General features: G+C 34.9%; 1 pseudogene; it reads left to right on the top strand.

Annotated features, from left to right (window-relative positions):
- Positions 1-2,512: 2,512 nt before the first annotated feature.
- LOC100950350 lies at positions 2,513-5,226 on the top strand (annotated as a pseudogene).
- Positions 5,227-6,856: the final 1,630 nt, after the last annotated feature.

The raw sequence follows: 6,856 nt of genomic DNA on the forward strand, positions 1-6,856 counted from the left end.
GGTTTTGAAACCTATGAATCCTGCTGGTGGTGATGGTTACATGAAAATATACATGAGATGAAGTTTCACAGAATTACACATACACCCCGTACAATGAGGACATGCCAAAACAGATAAAATCTAAATGACTCTTTTATGAGCATCGGTTTTCTGGCTTTAATAATATAGTATGGTTGGGTAAAATGTTCATACAGCAGGAGCCGAGTGAAGGTTATGTAGGAACTCCCAGTACTATATTTGCAACTTCTTGTGAGTCTAAAATTACTCCAATATAGAAAAGTTTTTTAGAAGAACTTGAATGCCAGATAAAGAAATTTAACTTTCAAAGTACCTTCCATAAACTTGACTAGAATTAATTTAATTACACTACCTTCTATATCTTTTCAGTTACTTTATACCCGCTGCTTTTTTTAGGATGAGGAGATAGGAGAATTGAGGAACTAGGATACAAATCTGATGTTAGCTCACCTTTTCCTTCTGCTGCCAAGTGCTTGCCAGGGGGTGTCTAACTATGTGATTGTGTGTAATAATGAGAACAGGAAAAGGTTTGGAGTCAGATGATTTAGGATTAACTCCCAATTTGAATTGGCTCAGTTTCTCCATTTGGAAAAATGGGTATGATAATCATACCCATCTCACTGGGCTATTATATGCAGTAAATAAGGTACCACATGCAAAATTCTCTAAGAGAGTGGCACATAGCAAACTCATTTTACAGTCAATGAGCAAATGTGATACCTTTAAAGGAATAAGATGAAACTTTCACTCTCCTGAGTAGGCTAGGGAAACAGACTAAACCTCATCACGGAGTGAAGAACTAAACTCCATGCCTCTTCTGATGATGTATGTGATAGGAACAAAGAAAGAGGAAACCAGTGCAGACAGAGTGATGAGGGAATATATTATAAAGGAGGCCAGATTCAGCAAACATTATGCATTCTTGGCAATAAAACAGATACCAACCAGTTACCTAAATCTTGCCATCACCCTAATATGCAGAGTTAATATCATTGTAAAATACCCTAAGTATTTTTATTGTTAAAGTCACAGCCCTATTTTAGTACCAACAAACTATATTTAAATCCTAAGAATATGGATTTATATTCTTACTGGTGGCACCAAGATTGTGGGCTGGAAATTAAGGTGAATGATTATAAGGCCTATAATAAACCACCCAGAAGACCAAGACCTATGTTTTAAGCAGTGATCTATTTATTTAGCAGCAAAATATTTATTTATAAAGTTATTTTTGGTGAGGGAAAGTTGATGTGCCATACTCTGCTTATGTGGTTCTTTGAACTTGTAACTAATAAAAAGAAATTACTTTCAGTTGACTCTTTGCCTTTGATAAGTGTTAGGCAGCTATACATAAAGGAGGAATTTATTTTCCCCTTTATTTAAAGGCTTTGTTTACAGAAAATCTTTTCACATCTTTATCTTCATTATATGACTCTTAATGAGATATACATTTTATTTACATCAACCATTATTTTTGTAAGGAAAGCTACGATTTAGTATTAGTGAATATGCAGTGTTAAAGCTGCTCAGGATAGATCCAAGTAACCCTGTTTCTTTGTTTTTCCTATATAAACTGCTAAAGCAAACAGTGAAGCTGTACTTGGCCATGGACGTAGTATAAAGTAATTCACCTTCTGCCGCTGGGAGGTTAATAATGTGTGTTCACAAATAAGACCATCCACTTCATATGCTCACTGTTACAGTAATATTCTACAGCTCTATGAAAAAATGGAATTTGAGCCAGATTTTATTTTCAAAAGGCACTTATGAATATTTTACAATGGCAATGAAATAATTTTTGATTATATAAATTTGATTTGAATGCACTATGGTGCTTTTGCTGGTAGTACTTTTCATTCTCAGATATATACTGAAAATTTTGGATACATCTTAATAGCTATATTTTCACTGACCTCCCTTTTTTGAAGAAATTGTAGACACTATGATAAGTATTTTATATTTTGTTTAAGGTCAAATAGTAAATCATGGAACTAGGAAATGTGTATTAATACTTAAATGATGAACCCATGCTGATTATTATTCTAATTATTTAAAGACAAATATTGTGGTTTAAAAACGTTAACATTTTCTATATGACCAAAACTAAAGCTTTCAAAAGGCACAATGAATAAGTATTTGTGTTACATTAAAAAAAATATTTTTTAAAAAATGTAATTTCAACTATATTTTATCAAAAGAAAACAAGATGTATATTACAATGTATTTTATTTTATTATACTACATTTTCATTGTAAAGATATTTATTGTTTTTATTTAAAATAATATAGTCTTAATCTAATATTGGAAAGGTGTAGAAATAGAAAAATAAGCAGGAGAGCAGAATTCTCTCAAAAGTTTGGAGGAGGGGGCAGGGCTAGAGCCTCCTTCCGGCTTGCCTAGTGGGCAGCTTCGGCACGTGTATCATTTTCCTGGACACATGGATGGCTCCTGCAACTGGTAATCTTGTCAAGTCAGTCTCCTTTCAGGCGAAAGGATGAAGGCAAGAAGAAATAAGAAACAGCTTCCAAGCTTTTGCAAGTTGCTAAAAACTAGTAAAGTCAAGTTTGAAAGCAAGCTAAAAAATAAACAATTTAAACAACAAAGCACTCTCAAGAAGTACCGAAAAGAACAGAGGAAACTAAGGCAGGCGGTAAGAGATGCCGTGTCTAAGAAACCAATTCCATTGGAGGACCCGAAGGATAAACGTTGACCAGGTAAAAGGATTGAGAGGGAAGAGGAGGAGGAAGAGGAAGCCCTTCCATTAGATATGATGGATGAAGATGACTTACAGTTAATGAAGGATTTAGGACAAAGAGCATCTTTTCTAACAAGAGACTTTTTGTCTAGTGAACCTATTTATACCAAGAAATGAAAGCATGAGCACATTATAGATAAATATGAAAAAATACCAAGAACTCTACATACCGAGTCAGAGAAGGAACTGATTCATTTGCTTCCTGTCAGAGATAAAAGTGGTATAATCCCACAGACCAGGGAGAAGCCAGTTATTGATAAAGAAGAGGATCAAGAAGAAGAGATGGTGCTTGAGAACGAGATCATTGAGGATCCTATTCCAGAGCTGACCATAGAAGAACGTTTGACTGAGAGAGAGAAGAAACTACAGCAGAAGAAACTGCATATTGCAGCCTTGGCATCTGCTGTATTAGCAGAGCCAGAAAGTAATATTAAAAAATTGAAAGAGGGCGGTGCCTGTGGCTCAAAGGAGTAGGGTGCCGGCCCCATATGCCAGAGCTGGCAGGTTCAAACCCAGCCCCCGCCAAAAACTGCAAAAAAAAAAAAAAAAATTTTTTTATTTTGAAAGAATTACATTCTATGCTGATGGAACAGGATCCTGATGTGGCTGTTACTGTCTGAAAGCTGGTGTTGTATCTCTGATGGAGTTATTTAAAGACATTACTCCTTCATATAAAATCTGACCTCTCACAGAAGCAGAAAAATCTACCAAGACCCGCAAGGAAACTCAAAAGTTGAGAGAATTTGAAGAAGGCCTGGTTAGCCAATACAAATTTTATTTGGAAAAATTGGAGCAAATGGTTAAAGGTTGGAAGTAATAGAAGCTGAAGAAAAGTAATGTAGTTTCCTTGAAGACATATACAGGCCAGCAGAAGTGCCTGTGTGAGCTGTGGGTGGCGCTACCTCATTTCACGTTCCTTAACAACATCACTGTATTGATTGTCCCGCTTATGAATGACGTGTCAAAATTGATATCCGAAATGTGTTAAACACAAAACTCATAAAACAAGATAAAATAGGCCAATTTTATCTTGGTGTAATTAAAGTAATTTCTGGTTTTGTGAAGGGCAGAAATTATGAAGTTAGGCCAGAGATATTAAAAACATTTTGGGGCCTAAGAATCAAGGAAGTAGAAGTGAAAAGAGATACAGAAGACATTAATAAACCCAAAAAGGTTTTGAGTTTTAAGGAAAAGAGAAAGAATCTATCAAGAATGCAGAGAAAGTGGGAAAAAGCAGCAGAGAAACTAGAACGAGAGCTATGGGAGGCAGAAGCTTCAGAGAGTACTGAGAAAAAACTTACATTGCACATGGAGACTCTGAATCTTGTGTTTGTAACCTGCTTCAGAATATTGAAGAAGGCCCAATATTGAAGGAGGTCACCTCTCCTGCAAGCAGTTCTAGAAGGTCTTGCCAAGTTTGCTCACCTTAAAAAATGTGGAGTTTTTTTGATAATTTATTAGTAGTTCTTCATACTCTCCTTGAATCTGAAGACCTAAGCTATCAGGAAAGTCTTCACTGTGTCCAGACTGCTATTCATATTCTTTTATTTTTTTATTTTTTGCAATTTTAAAAAATTAAATCATAGCTGTGTACATTAATGCATTCAGGGGGTACAGTGTGCTGGTTTTATATACAATTTGAAATACTTTCATCCAACTGGTTAATGTAGCCTTCATGGCATTTTCTTAGTTATTGTGTTAAGACATTTATATTCTACATTTAGTAAGTTTCACATGTACCCTTGTAAGATGCACCGTAGGTATATATTCTTCTTGCTTTTCATATTCTTTCTGGACAAGGTGATGTTCTGAATATTGATCCAATGAAATTCTATACACATCTCTATGAACACTGGTCAAGTGGTCAAGTTACATGCAGGTGCTACCAATGAAAGTGTTGAGATCATACTCCAGTGCCTTGATGTCATGCTGACTAAGCGCAGAAAGCAAGTTTCTCAGCAGCGAGCCTTTGCCTTCAAGCATTGGCATTTTAGCAACTACCAGAATATTAATGCATGCTTTCCTAAAACAGATTTGTTGCTTGACAATGAATCTCAGGGATGTGGAGTTTTCCTCCCTGAGCTGGATGAGCCTGAGTACTGTAACACCCAGAACACTATTCTGAGGGAATTGCATGCACTTCAGAGACATTATCATCACATGGTGGAGAAATTTGCATCTCACCTGATTGCTGGAGCCCTTCTGAAGGCTCTGAAGCCCTCAAACCAGAGTTGAGCTGAAGATCGGCTGCTGAACTGTTTGAGGCCTATAGCATGGCAGCAATGACATTTAATCCTCCTGTTCAGTCTTTAGCCTCCAAAACAAAGGGTAAAATTTTACAAGGGGATTCGTTTTTGAATGAAGAAAAGTTAGTCAAAAGACATTGCAATTTAGTCATTACTCAGTTGCCTTTGGATTTCACCAAATGTTTGGAAACATCACTACAACTGTAGAAGAATGAAGAGTCAGTGGACTTTCTTGTGTATGGGTGTGTGTGCAGATACACAAAAAGATAAGTTGTTAACTTAGGACCTTTTCTTTTAATACAGAGAAAAGTTCCTAAGAATGATTAGGAAGAGGAGGAAGAATTACCCTCTGTATAGTAGAGGGTTCTGCCCCAGTTCTAAAAATGTTATTTCATTAAGGAGATTGAAAACTGTTCCCCTACCCCAATAGTTGGAAAGTTCTGTCATTAACACGCTGCCTTTTTAAAACTTCATGTACATAGTAAGTTATAGTTAAAAAAATGTCTTTGGACTGGATCTTACTGAAATGCAGTTGGTGTATTAAAATTAGGGCATAGAGCACAGAAAAATCAAGACCATGAAAATACTTTTCACCATTTAATATTCTTTATAACTAAATACTCTTTAAAATTAAATAAATATTATTTTTATTATAACACTAAAAAATGTTTGGCTTATTTCTACCTTTCTTTCTCTCTTTTCCTCCTTTCTTTCTTGACTTTAAAAATGTGCTAAAATTCCATTGTGTGCCAGGGACTTTACTAGGAGTTGGAAATTCCAGAAATAAGCCAGAAGTAACCGGTCCTCTTGGATGGCAAAATGTTATGAATAAATGTTTATAATTTCCCATTTAACTTTTCTATAATGCATTTGGCATATAATTTTTTTCATTACTTTTATGTTATACATTAAGTTACTTTTCCCTTTTCAGTTTATTTTTCTTGATTTTTATGTGTAAAGGTACTAACTGTCTCACTCTAACGTTTGATACATTATTCACAAATAGCTCCTACTTTTCATATTAATTCTAAGTATATTTTCCTTTAATTCCATCCCTTTATTGTATTGTATTTAAATATTGAAAGAACTTAGAATTCAAACATGCATAAGAGAAGAACTTCTAACTTTTCTTTCAAATAATGGGTTATCTCAGCATCATTTTTTTTGGGATGCTTTTTAAAAATATAAGGCTGGGCACAGAGATTCATACGTATAATCCTAGCATTTTGGTAGGCCAAGGTGGGAGGATCACTTGAGCCCAGGAGGTCGAGACAAACCTTGGAAATTGTGAGACATCATCTCTACAAAAATATTAATAGAAAATTCAGCCCAGTGTGGTGGTATGAATCTGTAGTCCCAGCTACTCAGGAGGCTGAGGCAGAAGAATCACTGAAGCCCAGGAGTTTGAGGTGACAGTAAGCTATGATAACACCTCTGCTCTCTGCCCCATGGAAAAGAGAATCCCTGTCTCAGAAATAAAACAGACAAATAAAAAAATGCTAATTTGTAATATTTCCAAGATGACAGTACAAAAAATAAAGTGAAAAAAATCAAATGAGCTGAGCTAGAAATAACCTTCACAACAGTTAATGAACATTATTCTAATTGTTCCTATATACATACATATTTGCAGAAATGAGAAAGGACAGATAAAAGGGGAAAAGAAAGAAGAAAACTATAAGAAAAAAAGAAGAAAACATTTTTTAATAGAATCTTATAAGGTCATATTTTTAACTTAAAATTTAATTTTAATTTTTATAAAAGAATCTAAGGAAGAACTGAAAGAAATGTTTATATATTAATGAAAGAGTCAGTTCCCATATCAGTCAGGGTTCTC

This window comes from Otolemur garnettii, unplaced genomic scaffold (assembly GCF_000181295.1).
Source record: "Otolemur garnettii isolate 467f Iridium unplaced genomic scaffold, OtoGar3 scaffold00003, whole genome shotgun sequence".
Taxonomy (NCBI): Eukaryota; Metazoa; Chordata; class Mammalia; order Primates; family Galagidae; genus Otolemur; species Otolemur garnettii.